Source organism: Tenrec ecaudatus, chromosome 15, assembly GCF_050624435.1.
Source record: "Tenrec ecaudatus isolate mTenEca1 chromosome 15, mTenEca1.hap1, whole genome shotgun sequence".
Lineage (NCBI taxonomy): Eukaryota > Metazoa > Chordata > Mammalia > Afrosoricida > Tenrecidae > Tenrec > Tenrec ecaudatus.
Genome location: NC_134544.1, coordinates 10,818,882 through 10,839,691, shown reverse-complemented (window position 1 = coordinate 10,839,691; position 20,810 = coordinate 10,818,882).

Sequence of the window (20,810 nt, the reverse complement as noted above, 5' to 3'; positions counted from 1 at the left end):
GACACCATTATGATCACTGTTATTGGCCTCCCTTATGCGGATGAAGTTTCTGTCTTCATTGTATTTTTGTCCCACCTAAGACTTAATAATGGTTCTCGTTAAATTTTATTTGAGATTGAGGTCTCTTTTGTATCCTTAAAATTCAAAGATTGAACATACCTCATTTAGTGAGCACAGTAGGTTTAGTTTTCCTCTAAAAAAGGAAGAGTAATTTAAACAAACGTATGTGGAATTTTAGAGAGTTTTGAATCGGTGTGTTTGATAGACTTGGGATTGTCTACTCTATTGTTAGCTTTTGACATATTTCTTTTCTTTTGTCTTTCTAATGAATGAATCACTCCGAGAGTGCTGGTGGCAGAGTGTACATTGTTGACCTTCAGTCCGAAAAGTCAGCAGTTGAAACCCACCAGCTGCTCTGCAGGAGAGACAGGGCTTTCTACTCCCATGAAAGTTCCAGTCTCTGAAACTCACAGGGACTATTCTAGTCTGCCCTATGAGGTCACTATGAGTCAGAGCCAACAAGATGGTCATGAGTTTGGTTTTGATTTAAACACTCAAGTGCAGAGCCTAAACTTTTTCATTTTTTGTTCCCTTTCTAATCAATTATTTTATTGACACGAACTCTATGAGAAACGTACCCTTCCCTTTAAAATTAAAAGTTCATAGAGGGTTATAAGCTTTACTCCTAACACCTGTCTGAAGCAAAGCTTTTCATAGTATGGAATTACCTCCTATTCAAAATCTGTCTTCTGTTTAATCTTCACCAACAATATTCCTTAGCAGACAATTAGCCAGTGCATGGTTTAGCTCAATGACAAAACATTAAGGGGCAGGAATTTAACTTAGTATTTTTTATGTCACACTGGCAGCTTGTATATCTCCTTTGATGAATTCTGGCTTTAGATTCTAGTGACAGCTTAGAAATTATTTAAGGGAATCTGTATTTCTGTTAGAAGCCCTGGTGGTAAAATGGTTACCATTACATTTTGGCCTGGTATGGTAGTCAGGTGATTTTATGTCAACTAGACACTCCTGGCTAGGGGTGGAGTCATACCTGACAATTAGGTCATAGCCTGATGCTGTTTCCTTGGGGTGTGTGGCCTTCTTGTAAGCAGGGACCGCGGGCCCCCCTCTCTTGGTCTCTCCCTTTTCAACTTCCTGCTTGCTGGCCAACCTAATCACTGTGGGAGTCCCACCATGTGAGAGCCACAGGGTGCCACATCCACTGGAATGTGGTCTTCCCACCTGTGACTGAATAAATCTGAAGTGAGACTTAGAACTGGACCCAAACTTAGGGATTTGAGTTGGACTGGGACACTTTCTTGAAATATAATTACTTCTCGATATAAAGCTATTTCTTATACATATATGAGTGTCACTGGATTTGTTTTCTAATTAACCCAGCATAGCACCCCTTCTATCCTCAAGATCAGCAGTTTGAAACCACCAGGCACCTGCATTAAAGAAAGGATTCTTTCTACTTGAGTAAAGCGTTCCAGTGATGGAAATTCACAGGAGTGGTTTGAACCTGTCCTGGTGGGTCATTATGAGTTGGAGTTGACTCCATAGCATTGAATTTGGTTGTTTTTTTTGCTTGGGTTTGGTATTTCTTTTAGTGAAAGTAAGGAACATTTTGTGTGCTTTTTCTTGCTTGCCTTTTGTTTCATTTATGATTTTCTTCTTGAATAAGTGGCTAAACTTACTTTAGCGGTTTGAGAGGTAGGAATCTTAGATGAGAATAGAAACGAAGAAGCAGACAAATCCTGTGATGGTCAGCTACTTCAAATTCTTTATCTTCCAATTTGAAATCCTTTCCTCCCAGCCCCTCCCTCAGCTCAATAGTTTTAAATCACTGTGGAGAAACGTTGCTCTATCATTGTCTCCATTATGGGAGAGCATTTAACCTCTGGAACAAGATGCTGAATCGATATGATTGTTATAGTTCTCAAAATAAAAGCAACACTAGAGTATAAATTTAAGCCTAGTAAAAGCAAGATCAATTTTTATCAAGAAAAAGCAGAGGCACTTTTCCCATCTTTAGGATTTCCCGAAATCACTATTTAAATAGCTACTGCGCTCTCTATTGAATGGCACGGAGGGGTGAGGCGTACTTCACCAAGGCATGGTTTTTAATTGAACCATGTCAATTTATGATATTGGGTAACAAATTATTTTTTAGAAACAAATTCTAAAAAGATATATTTTCCATGCATTTGTTCATATTTCCAGTTGTTCAGTGTGTACAAATTGAAACACTGAGTGGTGCCGTGGTCACAGTCTTAGACTGCTAACCGCAGGGTCCATTTACTCAAACCTTCCAGATGCTCCCGGGAGAAAGCGGAGGCTGCTCCCGTACAGACTTTCAGTCTGGGACTCAGCATAGAGGGTGGTTATGAGTCAAAATAGAGTCTGTGGGAGTGGTGTTGGTGCTTTAACATATTTAATAGCTATCATTCAAAAGACCAGTGCATCCATCTGTTTCTGCCAACTCTGATTTAGCCCGCACCCCTGACTGCTTTCGTTGGATGCTAGTTTCTAGTTTTTAACTTTTGTACATCTCATCTCTCTAGTGTCAGTCTTTGGTGGATGATATGCTAAGATCCCTTTAAATCCCGAATACTATGTAAATGTACAACATGACATCTAGTGGTTTTTACTTCCATGAATTGACACCCCTACACTTTTGGGCCTCTTGTCTTTTTGTATTCCTCTGGGACACCACACTAGGGCCAGCACGGCACAAAGATTGGCTGAGAAAGAATCCTAGACTCTGAGTTCATAAGCTGTAGAAAAGTAAATTGCTCAATTAACTCTATGGCATGGTTTCTGTCACGGTCTTGTCTGCCAGCATATTTGCACATATTAACATTAGAGGTTTATTTCAATGATGGTTTATAATTAATGGTAAGTTTTCTGTAAATTAGAATTCAGTACAAACTGATTAAGGACTAAATTTTCAAATATAGTTCTTTTCCAAATCTATTACAATTTCTTTCCCCCCTCCTCATATTTCAAGTAAAGAGATTTTAGCATTTAAATAAAATTGTTTTGATTACAAAATCCATTACATACTACATACTGCTGGACTATGAAGCATATTTTATATTCGGCGATTTACTAGAGTTGAAATCAAAAACCCATTGACATCAGGTAAGTTGTGACCCATAGAAAGCCTGTAAGACAGGGTAGAAGTGCTCCTTAGATTCTTCAAGGCTATAAGCATTACAAGAACAGAGGTCCACCTGTGGAGCACCTGGGCTACTGGGTTTGAACTGAAGACACTGCAAAACTTGGGAAAAAATGCAAAGGTTGAATCATTCGAGATTAATGGGGTTTATTAGGGAAGAGAGCAGGTGACTATAGGTCAGGGTCCATAGATACTAAGGAGACAGTTGATTCATAGCAACCCCTTTTCTCAGCCAGGAGCTGAGTCTCTTGCTGGTCCTCAACCGCTGTTTCTATTCTGTTGCTCTGCCTCACAGTTTCATAGTCTCAGGCCAGATGAGGGTAAGGTCCCCATGGTTTGGTGCTGTTCCTATAAGTCTCCATGCCACCGTCTCTAGTGCCTCTGCAGACAGAGATCTTGAATGTGATCTTTCTATGGGATTTCTGTGTCTAGGATGGTTGATCTACAGAGAGGAATGACTTTGAGGTGCAGTTTTTGTCTTTCAGGAGACCATAAACCCAAGGAAATGAGGGGTGTGACTTCATTCAGACTTATTATCCCATAGTAATCGTATCCTCATTAACAGAGCAGAAAACTCTCCTCAATGGGATTGTAGCCATAGGCAGAGTTAAAATTTATAATACATCACAGAAGAAATTATGGCTAGAAGGACCATATTCATGGACTACATCTCAGATATAAACAGAAGTAAAAATATATGTAAAATTAAGATAAGGTTTCTCAAATGTTTATCGTCTAGGAGGATGGAAATGTGTTTTATTGATGATTTACACCTCCATATGATTTCCCACTTAATTGAAAACTAAGATGTTGCTAAGCTAGATAAATTACTGAAGAAATGTCTCAAAATGTATTACACAATCCAACAGTACATAAATTATTCAATATACATAACCCAAATAGAAATCCTAACTCTAACCATAGCCCTAACCTTAATGCTAGCTCTAAACCTACCCTTAACCCTAGCACACAATAAACCACATGTGACTAAGTATGGTCAATTCTTGTCCTCTTTTGTGCCTTGTTCAATAAGTCTAAAGGTTGCTTGACTAAAAGGAGCCAATTTTAAAGCCAGAAAAATACTGTTCTAAGGAAATCTACTTTCATCTGAGGAAAACAGTATCTCTCTAGGGACTCAGGCCTGTGAATAATGAAATCATAAAAGGACAGTATAATTCTGTACAGGCTTAAAAGAGCTTCTGGCCTTTCTAGAGTTTTTCAAAGATTTCTGGCATTTCACACAAGGAAGGTTGCCTTATCTGAAGTTAAAGCTCAAAAACCCTTTGGTGCCTTCAACAGTTTGAGGATATAAAGGTTTATGATGTACCAGGAGTTGTAGACCTTCAAAATACATAACTTTATTCTCAGAAAAGTAAATGACCAGGGGCTTAGTTAGTGGTTTCATATGTTTTATGTGATCAAATGCATGGGCATTCATTTGAGATTAATATCAGTATCGTTCTTTTTTACACAATATGGCAGATTGACTGACTTGCTGCATCAGTTTATTCCAAGCTTTAAACTAGAAGGTTAAGTTGGCTCCAGTGAAAAGGAGACTGTTTCCTTATCATTTGAAAATCTGCCTACTGGGGACTTAAAGGCTTGAAAGCAAACAAGCGGCCATCTAGACCAGAAGCAACCGAGCCCACACGGAAGCAGCACACCAACATAGGTGACCATGAAGGACAGAGGAGACCAGGTCTCCAACAACAAAGGTGGGGTGGTGGTGAGAATCACATCACCGTGAAAGAGGGGGAGTGCATGATGGGGACCCAATGCCCACCTGTAGACAGCTGGACATCCCTTCCAGAGGGGTAGTGAGGAGGAGATGGGCCACTCAGGGTTCAGTGTAGCAACAATGAAACTCAAAACCTTCCTCTAGTTCCTGAACTCTTCCTCCCCTCCCAACCATCATGACCCCAATCCTACCTTGCCTTGTGGACCTGGTTATACCAGAGGATGTACAGCGGTGCAGTGGGTATCTGGAGGCACAGGGAATCTAGGACAGACGAACCCCTTAACACCAGCGTGGGAGTGGCGACACCAGGAGGGAAGGGCATGTAGAAAGGGAGAACCGATCTCGGAGATCTATGTGTAACCTCCTCTCTGGGAGATGGGCAATGGGGAGGCGGGTGAGGGGAGACGCCGGGGAGTGTAAGATAAGATATAATAATTATTTATAAACTATCAAGGGACCAGGGGTGGGATCGGGGAGGGAGGGGGATGGGGGGAAAAAAGGGAAACAGAGCTGATTCCAGGAACCCAAGTGGAAGGTGAATTATGAGAGTGATGAGTGCAACGAATGTATAAGGGTGCTTTGCTCAATTGATGTATGTACAGATTGTGATAAGAGCCTTATGAGCCCCAATAAAAAGATTTTTTAAAAAAAGAAAATCTGCCTAAACAAACCATTCCATCTCCTTTGTCAATCAATAGTTGACAATCCCTAGAGGCAAGTTTTCTGCATCACAAAAGTGTTGGTCTGTTGTTTTTGTTTTGATTCCTTTCCAAGAATTTTCTAGGTTTGTCTATTGGCTATTTAGGAGAACGTTGTTTAAAGCTCAAATTTGTGCTTTCACAAATTTCCTTCTGTTACTGATTTCTAATGCACTATTATTTGATCATAGAAGAATTTAAACTATTTTGCTAGTTTGAAAATTTTTGAGACTTTTCTTAATTTTTTGTATATGTCTGGATAATGCAATGTTTTGATGAAAAAAATATTCTGCTGTAGTGGATAGTCATAGCTATCTTCCAGTCCTAATGGTTTATGATGTTATCAAGACTTTTATGGCCTTGCCATGGTGTGCCTTATTGTTCTATCTATCACAAAAATCAATATATAGACGTAAAATAAAAGATTGTTTTCCTTTGAGTCAATTCTGAAGCATAGTGCCCATACATGATAGAGTAGGGTTGTCCAGGTGTCTAGCACTGCCTCTGTGAGTTTCCAAGGCTGTAAATCTTTACAGGAGTAGCAATCCTCAACATTCTTCTGAGAATCAGATGGTGAGTTTGAACCATGAATCTTGCAGTTAGCAGCCCAACACGGTACCCATTAACCATCAGGGCTTCAAGTACTATGTTGAATTATGTGATCCTTTGTTCCATTCCATTGATTTCGCTCAATGCATTTTTAACTCGATATTTAGGGCCATGTATGTTTATAATTATAATATTTCCTAAATAGGTCTGTTTATCATTCTGGAATGTCCTTCTTTATTTTGAGTAGATTTTGATTGTCTTGTTTGTTTTAATGTATATTCTGTTTTGTACAGCCAGAGACTGCTCCTTAGAAGCAAGGATGGAGAAACTTTGGATCTCGTACTTTAGACAAGCTATCAGCAGAGACTGGTTCCTGGAAATGGACATAATCCCCAGCAGGAAAGGGAAAGGTGTTTCAGTGGCACAGCAGCTGTGACAGTGGGCTCGAGTGTGGACATAGCTCAAATAGAGCAATGCTTCCTTCTTTTGTGCAGTTTCATGATGCGTTGGGGTCTACTTGACAACATCTGAGAACTACAGCATATTTTGTGAGATTGGAGAGGAAGGGAAACCTTGTCTTTTTGCCCCTGCCTGCCTAGACAGCAGGAAGAGGAAGAGGAGAACCCCCCTGCCCCTCCAATGTCACAGCAGCTCCAGGCTGACAGCTAGGAGGATATTGAGCCACATGTCTGGGCCACACACATTCAGAATAGAGGAACTAAGTTAGAGCTAGCAAAAGGGTTCACCAAACTTCTCACAGTGCATTTGTAAATTCTCTCTGATCCATCTTTAATGTCTTCATTTGCATAATAAGAAAATAAATGTTAGCAAGCATGTGTGTTTATATCTATTAATGACCAAAGACATCTACTATAAGATATGGTATTTTTCTGTATTTGAAAGGCTTTGTGTTACATCAATCTAGACAGTTATTCTAGCATTAAGCTTTGTTTTTTAATCTTTGGAGACATAACACTTTTTAGTGACTCATTGTGAAATCTACATTACCCAGTTCAATTTATGGAGAATTTTATAAAACATTCTCTGGTCGGTACTGAAATTGCTTCCAGGTTGAATTTAAACAATAATCAAACTTTTTCTTCTATGAAAGCCTTTTAATACAGGGTTATTTAGAAAGACAGCAAACGGTAATCTGAAAATGTCTTTAAAATAACATGTATGCATATATAATATCACTTATTTACTAATGAAGTCCATTAGGTATTATTTTAGTGACTTCACTAATGGTCTTGATAACTACCACAATGAATACTAGTATTGGGTGGGGAGGGGGGAAATCATATGCACTGTTAAATTAAAAATATATATATACTAAAAATTTATTATTGGTCATAGAGGTCATGACACTATAAATGACTGCTTTTCTTATAAACAATCCTTTTTTTCTCTCAGATGGAATACTTTCTGATCATATGCTATTCAGTAAAAAGAAGGCAGTGTGAATTCTATCTGTCTTAATGGTGTTGGTACTATTTGATGCTGTTAAGCTGGTTCCTAGTAATAATGACCCACCATGTACAACAGAACAAATCATTACCAGGTCCTGTTCCACCCTCATTATCTTTGTGATCCGTGCGCCACTTCCTGCAGCCACCAGATTAGTTCATCTCGTTGAGTGTCTTCCTCTTTGACCCTGAACCTCAAATCAAACAAAGTATGATGACCTTTCCCAAAGGATGAGTCCTTTTCCAGGGACAAGAGGTCTCCTAACAACATGTCAACATCCTTGCTTCTAAGTATCATCTGGATATTTTTCTTCTAAGACACATTTGGTTTGTTCCTTTTGTACTGATAGCATGTTTAGTATTATTTGACAACACCAGAATTCTATCCCGGTGTTGTATCAGTTCTTCCGTCTCCCTTGCTCATTTTCCAGGTTTTGTATGTACACGAGGTGATTGGATTAGCCTGGCTTGGGGCAGGTGCTCCTTACTGCTCAAAGTGGCATCCTTTCTTTTTAGCAATGAGGCTTCTTGCAGCAGACTTGCTCAACATGTGTTCCATTTCTCGACAGTTGTTCCAGTGGTTATTGTTTGTAGAGTCACATTAAACAAAATCCGTAATAAATTCACTAATATTTTTCTAATACTTATGATATAACTGTGGTAGTTAAAGAATCTGTGGTCAACATTGACACAATTATGAGTGAAGGTGTGGAGTTTAGCCTGTGTCCACAGCTTGATGAACTCATTTGGAGGCGCTAAGGAGATCAATAGCTCACTGGAACGGGGCAGACATACTCTGCCCTGAGATATTCCTGTTGACAAGCCATGTGGAGACATACAGATGGAGCCAGAACTCTGGTGCTGTAGGAGTCACTTGGAGATCCACACCAGCGCTGAGGTCCTTCCTTCACCCCTGGAACTACAACGTTTTCCACCCACTGGCCTGTGTTCTTCCTGGATTTGGTGTCATTACATGACTGTGTGAGTTTAGATATAGTCTATTATTTAGATACAGTCTAGATACAGTTTAGATACAGTCTAATATTGTGAGTTAGAGATTCAGTCCAATATTGGACTTATAGACTTGATCTGGATTTGAATGGGATGTTTTCTTAATATACAATTGATCTTCGATATAAAGTTCTCTCTTACACACGTATGAGTGTCTCCGTGGATTTGTTGCTCTAGTCAACCCTACCTTACACAATATCTTCATGGACACATTGGGCTACTAGCCGCAAGGTCATAGGTTTTAATCCACCAATAGATCTGGGAGAGATGGATAAGGCTCTCAATTCCAGTAAAGAGTTCTAGTCTTAGAAATCTGATGTAGTATCACTATGGATGGAAAACAACTCAATGTCAATAAATAATTTATTTCAAATGAATGGGAGAAAAAACTCACTGGCAGTGAACATCTTAATCCAGCAAGAGGGGAAAACAAATAAAAAACAACAACTCACTGTCTTTGATTCAATTCTGGTTCATGGGACAGAGCTTTGGGCAGCATGCAACTGCTCCTGTGAGATTCTGAAGCTGTAAATCCAGAAAATAGAACGCTTCATCTTATTTCACCCAATGAATGGCTGATAGGTATGTACTGCTGAGCTTGTGGTTAGAAGCCCAACGCATCATCCAGTACACTGCCCAAACTCCCTGGTTAACGACTTAGGCTACCAATACTACTACCAATTCTCTACTATTACATTTTTAAGTGCTTAGGTGATATAAAAAGCATATATGAAATCTAATATGAAGGTACTTCAAAAAGTTTCTGAAAAAATCCATTTTTAATTTTTTAATTCCATTTTTCCATTTACCTTGGAATCACCCTTGTATTCTTATTAGCAAGTATGAATTGCCCACATTTCTTATTAACAAGTTTAAAATCACTTCTGGAAAAATGTGATCTACAATAATATTAGTTGTGCATGGTTTTATTTCCATTCAGCATTCATTTAATTCTTTAAATTTGGAGTTGGGCGAATTGATCATGTTCTTCATTAGCTGGCTTGCAAGTGAAAACAAAACATAAGAGCAACTACTGCCTGGTGTGTGGGACTACTAAACGCAAGATCCATAGTTTGTAAACCATGTAAGGAAGATGAGGCTTTCTACTTTGTAAAGAGTTCCAGACTTGGAAACCCACACGAGCAGGTTTGTCTGTCCTGTAAGGTTGCTGTGAGTCTGCATAATGGACTCAACCAAAAGCAGGGAGTTTGGAATTTTTCAATAGGGCAAGGTAGAGCTGCTCTGTGGGGATCCTTGGATCAGTCAGTTTTCACAGGTTAAACAACATTAACAACCAAAGCAGTATCCTTTGGTTTTCTTTATTAGAAGAAGCCCTGGTGGCCTAGTCGTTATGTGTTGGGCTGCTAACCTTAAGGTCAGCAGTTTGAAACCACTAGTGCCCCAATGGAGAAAGATAAGATTTTCTACTCCCATACAAAGTTATAGCCTCAGAAGCCCAGGAGCCATTCTACTTTGCCCTAGAGAATCATTGCAAGTTGGCATTGGCTTGATGGCTCTGAATTTGGATTGGGTTTGGTTCTTTATTACATTTTATTTGTGTATAATAAAATGAATTTCCAATTCTGAATATCTTACTCTATCACATCTGAAAAAATCTTTATAAGTTTTCACACCAATGAGGTTGCCTTTCAAATAAGAGATCATCATGAAATTTGAATTAGACACATTGCCATGATTCAGTAGTCGAGTTTCTATATTTTAGTGAAAAAATGACTTTCACAAATTTGTAGCTAGCTGTTCTTTTGTTCCCCCCAGCTTAGGATGTGCTTTCCCATGGGCTTTTAAAAGGTAGTGTGATTTCCCTCATGCGGGTAGCAGCAGGGAAGAATGAGTAGGCAACATAACCTTTCAGCACATTACAGTGGAACAGATAGATACATGAACAATTATTTCCACAGAAACATTGAACTAGGTAATAAGTATAAAGCACCACTCAAAGGCAAAATAAGCAGCTTGAACTCCTCCAGAGGAGGTAAATGACACCTTCAGATTGGAATTTAAATTTGATCAGGTTTGAATAATGAGTGAAACTTTTCCAGGAAGGTAGATTCTTTACACAGAGACTGCAAAACAAGCTTTCTCAATCATAGCCAACAGCAGCCATCAGTTTCATATTAAAATATCTGCCAAAATAGGATTTCAGAAACATTTTTATTAATACTTTGATTTGCTAAACAAGGTAGTTGTTTGTCTAGAGGATTCATGTGGCCATGAGGAAATTTTCAAACCAAAAAAACAAAGCCAAGGCTGTAATCTTTACAGGAGCCTGCTGTCACTTCTTTCTTCAATGGAGCAGTTAGTAAGCAAGCAGTTGGTAAACCATGAGCCTTTTAGGGAGACTAGAGGATCTGCGCTCGAGAGAAATAATCAGTTGCTAATATATATTAAAAGATGAGTAAAAAAACTCAGAGCAAAAGATGAAACAGTTTTACATTCAAAATGAATGAACCATTGGTTTATGTATCTTTCTACCATTAATGTGTGCACCCTTCTTCCCTGGGCATTTAAGAGTATGCATTGGGAAATTGTTTATAGAGGTAAGGCAAGAAACTAACTGTTTAGTTGGAGCTATGATGTTTGTAAGGGATCTCTATGTAGGAATTTCCCATGATGACCGAGCAGTCATGAAACAAAAAACAACTAAGAGAAAATGATCAAAGATGGAGTGCTTAGAATCAAAGAACAAATATCTCCTGTGTGATGTCTGATAAGAATATCTAAGCTAGGGATAGGCAATGTACTAAGGAAGGTGACAGTTAAAGGCACTTAAAATATATATCATAACTTATGATACTGGGCAAATAGGATAAGCCAGAGCAGCTATCAGAACAATTAAGTGATGTTTGAAATAACAGGCTCAAGCATAGCAGATCCTGAGGATGGAACAAGACTGGGCAGTGTTCACAGGGTCCTTATGGGTTGGACTCAGTGACATCTAACTGCAACACACTGCCAATGACATTCATGATGCCCTTAACTAAACTGAAGTCCTTGATAGCTTCAAATTTTCTTTTTTTGCAGTGGTGTTGCCTATTAGCCTAGTTATGAAGAATTTCCTCTCTTTCTATTAAAATGTAATCAAATTGAGGGCTGTAGTTTTTTTAAAAAAAATCATCAGTGAATTATCCAAGTCTTAGATTTGACAAGCAAAATCCTATTATCTGCATATTTAGGTTAAGAATGAGCCTTCCCCCAATCCCAACTATGTGGACAGTCCCCTACTCCCCCCAGAAGAATTTAATTCAGAGGACAACATTGAAGCTACAGCTCAGGGAGAGTGACATGGTTTATCAGAGCACATGGGAGCAAATGTAGGAGAAGGAATAGAGAGTGGAGCACATTCTGGTCCACCAAGCCTTGAGGACCATATCCCTGCTCAGAGCAGCCAATGCATATGACCAGCCCCACTACAAGACACAACATCCTTCACTGATCCATAGCCCTACAGAGGACAACACTGGGGGCACTGTTCAGGAATTGTATACGATCTGATCCCACCACACTAAGGCAAAACACTCAGGGTGCGCAACAGAACAGCAAGGGGACCAGAGCAAGGAAGTCCTGAGAGGGAATACCAAAAATAGATTTGGGGGCTAGGGAACCCCATCATATTCGACCTGAAAACACTCCTAAATGTCAACAAACAGACCTTTAACTAGATACAGGTTTTTCTTTCTGTTTTCTTTGTTGGTTTGTTGTTGTTTTCTTTTCTGCTTTGTTTCCCCTGTCTTGGTTTTTGTGCATGTCACTATCTGCATATCTATCTAGATAAGATAGGCAGATAAACAATCCAGAAGAGATAGCAATGGAACCCATGGTTCGAGGGAGGGGCGGGGGGGCAGGGAAGAAGTGGGGAGAGAAGAAGTGGGTGTTAACAAACCCAGGGACAAGGGAACAACAAATGATCCAAAATCAATAGTGAGGAAGGTGTAGGAGGCCTGGTAGGACTTGAGCAAGGGCAATGTAACCGAGAAGAATTACTGAAACCCAAATGAAGGCAGAATATGGGAGTAGGACAAGAGGAAAGTAAAAGGTAATAGAGGAAAGAACTAGGAGGCAAAGGAAATGTGTAGAGGTCTAAATAAAGGCATATACATATGTCAATAATATATATTTGACAATGATGAAATAGACCTATGTTCATATATGTATAGGGTTAGTTTTAAGAAAGCAGATGGACATTGGGCCTCTAGTCAAGTACTCCCTCAATGCAAGGAGACTTTGTTCTATTAAACTGGCATTCCATGATGCTCGCCTACCCAAAAAGATCATTGAAAACAAAGTGGGTGCATAAAAAAATGTTCTGAAAAAAGCTGATGGTGCCTGACTATAAAAAGATACAGTCTCTGGGATCTTAAAGGCTTGAAGATCAACAAGCGGCCATCTAGCTGGGAAGAAACAAAGCCCACATGGAAGAAGCACACCAGTCCAAATGATCATGAGGTGTGGTGGGATCAGGTATGAGGCATGAAAGAACAAAAAATAATATCATTGTGAATGAGGGGGAGTGTGGAGTGGAGACCCAAAACCCACTTGTAGGCAACTGGACATCCCCTTACAGAAGGGTCATGGGAAGGAGACGAGCCAGTCAGAGTGGAGTATAGCAATGATGAAACATACAACTTTCCTCTAGTTCTCTAATGCTTCCTCTTCCCCACTATCATGTTCCCAATTCTACCTTAAAATCCAGCTAGGCCAGAGAATGCACACTGGTACAGATAAGAACTAGAAACACAGTTAATCCAGTACAGATAAACCCCTCAGGACCAATGAGATTAGCGACACCAAGAGGGGAAGAGGAAGGTGGCTAGAAAGGGAGGACTGATCACAGGGATCTATGTATAACCTACTCCCTGCGGGACATGGAACAGAAAAGTAGGTGAAGGGTGATATAAGATAGTGTAATACATGACAAAATAATAATAATTTATAAATCATCAAGGGTTCATGGGGCGGGAACTGGAGTGGGAGGGAGAGAAAAAAAATGAGGAACTGATACCAAGGGCTCAAAGCAAAGGTTTTGAGAATGATGATGGCAACAAATGTACAAATGTGCTTGACACAATGGATATATGTATGGATTGTGATACAAGTTGTATGAGTCCCCAATAAAAATTATTTTTGAAAGAAAAAAATAGAATGAGTTTTCCTCAAATCCTGATTCTATGTGTTTTTTCATATAATACAGCATCTTGGATAATTTAATCAGTGCACAGACCAAATAAATAGGGTGAAAGTTAAACCCCCAACACAAATCTTTCCTATTTATAATCTACACAGTTTTCCTGTTTTATTCACATAATTGCTTCTTTGCTTATAAACCGGTTTGACAAGAGCACAATTAATTGTTCAAGAAATTCCACTTATAAAATATATTTATAGGGTTGAATGTATGTCTTTTCATAGTTAGTAAAACACAGGTAAATATCTTTCTCATATTTTCTGTTTTGACCAAAGATTGATCAGAAAACAACAATGTCATAGGAAATCTGGCAAGATGGTGAACAACAATGTCATAGGAAATCTGGCAAGATGGTGACTGAGTAACACATACGGGAAGGACTCTACAGAAATCAGCGTTGGAGAGCCACTGAGAAGGAAACTCCACTGTTCAAGGTCGCAGAAGGGGCATCATAAGCATAAGTAGATACAGATCCATTAGGTTTTGAAGAGCTGTAGGCTTTTCGCTTACCACTGCACAGGCTGGCTGGGATTTAGTCTTAGCCCCACCATAGTTGCAGAGGGCGTCAGGCTACTTTGGCCAGTCCAAGAGCTTTACTTCAATACAGCCACAGCTGCCACCACTTTGAGTCAGGGTTAAAGCCCCTCAAGTCAGGCTGTTGGGACTCATCTATTTTTACTTTTTTTCATGTCTCTTTACTGCCACAGTCACTACAGACTGAGTTTTTTCCCCTGTATATTTTGTTCTTTTCTATTCCCTTTCTTTCCTTTCACACACCAAAGCTGGCCTCCTGGATGCTCCCATCCACCTAGGGGAACAACGCCTGCCCTCCACCCAGCTAAGCGAATTTCTGCCACCTCTTAGAGGCTGAAAGAACTCCCGCCCACGTCCTGTGGCCCTGCTCATGCCTTGGACTGAACTCACTCAAGGACAGCAGCCTTTCTTAGAAAACCTAATTCATCTATCTTATGTCTACAAGAGACACATCTCATGCTCCCAGACAAAAATAGGTTGAGAATTAAAGGCTGGCAGAGAATATTTCAAGCAAACAGCAATCCAAAGAAAGCAGCGGTTGGAATCCTGATCTCTGACAACACTGATCTCAAGGTAAAAGCCATAACAAGAGATAAGGAGGGTCACTATATATTGCTCAAGGGAACAGTAGACCGAGAACCAGTGAGCATAATAAATATATATGTGCCCAAAGAGAAACCTGCAAAATGCATCAGTCAAATGCTCCAAAAAATGAAAAAAGCAAGTATAGGTTTAACAATCATAGTAGGTGACTCTAATACAATGCTCTGAGAAAGATTCATCACAGGGAAAGAAGCTTAACAAGTCATCTACAGAATTAGATTCTACAATTAGGCATCATGATCTAATGGACATTTCTATAGCCCTTCTCCCATTTGCAAAAAAAAAAATTAGATTTTTTTCAAGGGTGCTGGCACATACTTGAAGATAAACCACATGCTGGGGCACAAGTCAAACCTGAGTAAATTCAAACACATAGAGATCACTCAAACTTACCTCTTATCTCTTCGACTGCGTAATCAAGTTAGAAATCAATGCAAGGACTGGTAAGAAAACTTAGTCAAATAATTGGAAAATGAATAACTCCCTATTACAAAATGAATAGCTAATGGTTCAGATCAGGGATGAAATAAGTAAGTATTTAGAAACCAATGAGAGTGAGAATACAAATTACCAAAAGGTTTGGGACACAGCAAAAGCATTATCAGAAGAGCTTGATAGTGATAAATGCACACATGAAAAGTAAGAGAGACTTATGATTGAAACATTGTCAAAGAACCTCCTATAGTTAGAGCAGAGTCAACAGAACAATCCTACCAATAGCAAGAGAGAAGAAATAATTAAAAAATCAAGGCAGAGAAAAATGAGTGGGAAAACAAGAACATAATGCAAAAAAATCAATGCAGCCAAAAGCTGGGCCTTTGAAAGGATTCACAGAACTGATAAACCATTGGCAAACCTAACCAAAGACAAATGGAACAAACATCAATAGCCATACTGAGGAATGAAACAGGAGATATTACAACAGACCCTAATGAAATTAAGAGGTTAAATACACAACACTATGAAGGCTTGTACTCGAATAAATTTACAACTTTGAAGACATGCGCAGATACATGGAAAAACAATACCTCTATAGATTATTCCAGTTGGATGTCAAGAACCTCAATAGACCCATAACAATAGAAGAAACAGATCAGGTTCTCAAGGGGCTACAAAATAAAAATCCTCAGGTCCAGATGTCTTCACAGGATAATTTTACTAGGCATTCAATCCTACTCAACATCTTCCAGAGCATAGAAAAGGAAGACAAACTCCTAAACTCTTTCTATCAAGCTAGTTAAACACTGAAACCTAAAGCGGGCAAGGATCTCTCAAGAAGTAATGACTACAGTTGATATTTCTAATAAACACTGATGCAAAAATCCTTAACAAAATATTAGCCAATAGAACACAAATATATATAAAATAAATAATTCATCATGACCAAGTGGGATTCATTCCAGAGATACAAGGATGGTTCATTATCTGAAAGTGCATCAACATGATTCACCATATTGAGAAACTAAAGAATAAGAACCACATGACAATATCAATAGATGTATTCTATAACGTCCAATACCCATTCCTGTTTAAGACACAACAGAAGATAGGAAAGGAATATTCCTTAATATAATACAATCACATATGAAAATCAATAGCTAACTGTGATAGATAAGGTTCATTGTGCCAACCTGGCCAATTAACACATGTGGGATTACTTGAAGGGCGGTTTAATTGAAGGACAGAGACATAAATGACTCGGTGAGACTGAACTTTCAAGTTCTCTGGTCTCTTGCTCTCTGATGGTCAGACCCGTGGGGAATTGCCTTAGCTAGCTCTCTGCCTCACTTCCTGACAAGGCTCCCTTCCTGCAAGACACCCCTAAAGAGAAGCCACATGAACCTACCCTGATGCAGGCTTCGGTGCTGAAGAAGCTGCATGGAGACCCCAGCCAGTGCTGAGATGCTTATACACGCTCACTGACAAGGCTTTCCTCCTACCTTTGGCGTTTTGTGAATTTGAGAAGGATTTTATAGATGGGTGTCAGACATATGGGCTAATGTCAGACTTATGAGCTTGAACTTGGATTGGGTTAGGATGCTTTCTTAAAGTGCACTTCCCTTTTATATCAAACTATCTCTTATACATTTATGAGTTTCTGTGGATTTTTTCACCTAGTTTACTCACACTAAGACATCAACATATTAGTAAATGGAGAAACGAAGAAAATATTTCCACTGAAAAAGGGGACCAGACAAGGATGCCATTGTGCCTTCTTTATTGAACATCATACTGGAAGTCCTAGCTAACAACCTAAGGCAAAGGAAAGACATTAAAGGAATTCATCTGGGGAAAGAAGAGGTGAAACTACATTATATGCAGTTGATATGATTTTAAATGTTGAACACACCAAAAGCTCCACAAGAAGAATGATGGGAGTGATAGAGGAATATGGCAGAGTTTATACAAGAACAACAAACAGAAGATTATTGGATTGCTATATACCCCAGACAAGATCACAGAAGAGGCAATCAAAAAGGTAGTATCCTTCACAATAGTCAAGCACAAGTTGAAATAATCTAATTGAAATTGGATACACTTAACTAAAATAACCAAAAGATTTGTACAAGGAGAACTACAGAACACTATTATAAGAACCCAATAGTGACCTCCACAAATGGAAGCTCAATTCAAAAAATCAGAAAGAACAAGTGCTGGACGGGGTGGGGTGAGATGAAAACTCTCATCCAGTGCTGATGGACCTGTAGGTACGTGCAGCCACTATAGAAATCAATCTGGCAATACCTGAAAAAATGGAAATCAAGCTATCATATGATCCAGCAATTCCTGACTGGGCAGCATATACCCATAAGTAAGAAACAGACCAAGACCAGACTGATTTCTGCACTCCAATGTTCATCATGACCCAGTTCACAATTGCAAAGACCTGGAAACAGTCTAAATTTCCATCAACTGATAATGGATTAAAAAATTCTGGTATATACATACAATGGAGCACTACACAGCCCTAAAAAGTAGCGACAAATGCATGAGGCACACTGTCTCATGGGAAGAGTTGGAGGAAATTATGCTAAGTAAATTTAGTCAAGAATAAAGGGACAAGTACAACATATGTGTACTGAGGTAAGCTCAAAATGTAAAACAGGGATAGAAGATAAGCTACTTAATGCGTAAATCCTGGGTTGAGATCTAAGAACCTTGGCAGGGTTTGACTCAACTCAGAGATGCAAATGGCAACCAACTGGAAAGGAGAGTAAAAGAGAAGGGGAAGACAGAAAAAAAACTAAAGGAGGATAATGGGGAACAGGGTTTTGATACACCCATGGGGAGGGTATTGTTTATGTCTCCACAGGAAAGGTAGAGAGGGACCAGACCCCATTCCAGCACACCAAGCTTTGAGGGCAATACACTGTCATGGAACAGCAAATTAACAGAGAGGACAAAAGGGCTGGACCCAAGCCAAACTATGTTGATCCTTTCCCTAGAAGAAGGCAATACAGAGGACAATACTGAACCTGTAGCCTGGGGAGAGAGGTGGGGCCATCCAGACCACATGGGAGTGGACTAAGAGAAAGATAGAGAAGAGATATGGCGGGGGGGGGGGGGGAGGGGAGAGAGAGAGAGAGAATTAACCTCATTATGGCCCACTAAGCCCCAGGGAGGGCATCCCTGCTCAGAGCAGCCAGTGCATAGAGAGGACTGTAGGGTCAGCCCCACCACAAGACATGATGTTCCTTCACTGACCTTTACTGCTATGGGGGACAGCATTGGAGACATTGTGCGGAAAGTGTACCTGGTCTGCTCCATGCACAGTGGGGTGAAACCTGAAGGGAGTACAACCGGGCAGCAACTGGAGCAAAGTAATCAAGACCCCAAGGAATCCTGAAAATACACTTCTGATTTGGGGGACAGGGCTTGACACCTCATCAGACTTGACTGAAAAACATACATAAGAGTCAGCAGACAGACCTGGGATGTTCAGTAGTTTTTTTGTTTTGTTTATTTCCCCTTTCTCATGTTTTATTTTGTTTTGTTTGTTTTATTATGTTTTTTTTTCTTTTGCCCTATGTCTATCTATATTAGATAGGCGGGATGAACAATGCTGAGGAGAAAACTTAGGGACCGGCATTTCTGGGGGTAAATGGGAGTGCAGGGGGCGGTGAGGAGGCAACAAACATGCAGAGAAAGGGAACAACAAGAGATCTAAAATTGATGGTGAGGAGGGTATAAAATGCCAGTTGGGGCTTGATCAAGAGCAATTTATCTGAGAGGAAATACTGAGAGCTGAATGGAGGCTGAGCATGATAGTTGGATACGAGGAGGGCAAAATGAAATAGAGGAAAGAAATAAAAGGCAAAAACTATTTATAGAGGTATAGCTTTCATCATGTACATAGATAGATATATTAACTTATAATTAAAGGGATAGAGGCCAATGTACATATATTTATATGATAACTATTAACCTAGCAAACAGATGTTGGACCTCTACTCAAGACCTCCCTAAACATAAAAAGAAGGATTTCCAATAACGTCGAAATCCTTGATACTCACCTTCCTAACATGATTGCTGAAGACAAAATGGGTACATAAGCAAATGCCATGAAGAGAGCAGATGATTCCTGGCTATCAAAAGATATAGCATCTGAGGTCTTAAAGGATTGTAGTCAAACAAGTGGCAATCTAGCAAGGAAGCAAAAAAGCCCACATGGAAAAAGCACAGCAGCCTGTGTGAGCATGAGGCATTGAATCAGGTATGAAAAGATCCAAAATGAACAACTGTATTGACATGAAAGAGGGGGATTGGACTGGAGACCAAATATCCATCTGTAGATAACTGGATATCACCCCACAGAAGTGGTATTAGGAAGGGATACTTCAACCTAGGTAAAATATAGCAACAATAAATCACACATTATTCCTCTAGTTCCTGAATACCTACTTCCCACCACTACTATGACACAGTTCTACCTTACAAATCTGGCTAGACCAGAGAACACACTTTCGTACAGATATAAGCTATCAACACATGGAATTCAGGAAAGATAAACCCCACAGGGACAGTAATGGGAGTAGTGATATCGTGAGGATAGAGGGATGGTCAGGGCAGAGAAAGGCTGAGAAAGGGGAAACCTATTACAAGATAGGATATGTAGTCCCCCATCCCCTGAAGGGGACAACTAACAGAAATGTGGGTGAAGGAAGAAAAAGGACGGTGTAAGATACCAAATAAAAATAATAATATATAATTGATCTAGTATACATAAGGCTGGGTGGGGAGTGAGAGAGGGGGGAAAAGAGGAGCTTATACCAAGGGCTCAAGTAGAAAATGTTTTGGAAATGATGGCAACATATGTACATATATGATTGATAGAATTGATGTATGTAATATCATAAGAGCTGCAAGGGCCCTCAATGAAAAGATTTAAACAAAGAAATAAAGAAAAGAAAGCAGCAATGTCTTTTTAATGACCTTTTAATTTTTGCATATGTGATGTTCTGGAAGTTATGTTATAACCACTCTGGTCTTCAGTCATTGGTGTCCAGTGTGTTGAATCTATTCTTCACATGGTCTAGAAGAAGTGTTTTTCACATGAAGTTGTAGACTTTGGGTGGGACATACTCAAAGCAGTGGTTTAGCTCTGGTGGCCTTGCTTTCATTTTTGTCAGCTAGCATTCTGTCCCATTACGATTCTCCATGTACTATTGAATATTTTCTATATGTATGAGGTGGATTTAAATAGTTTATGAAAAATCATCAACATTTTTCAATTGTTAAAATTAACTTTTAAATATACACATACATATATTCATTTTGTATTTATTCATATAAGTATGCACCCATATGTATAACACTGATA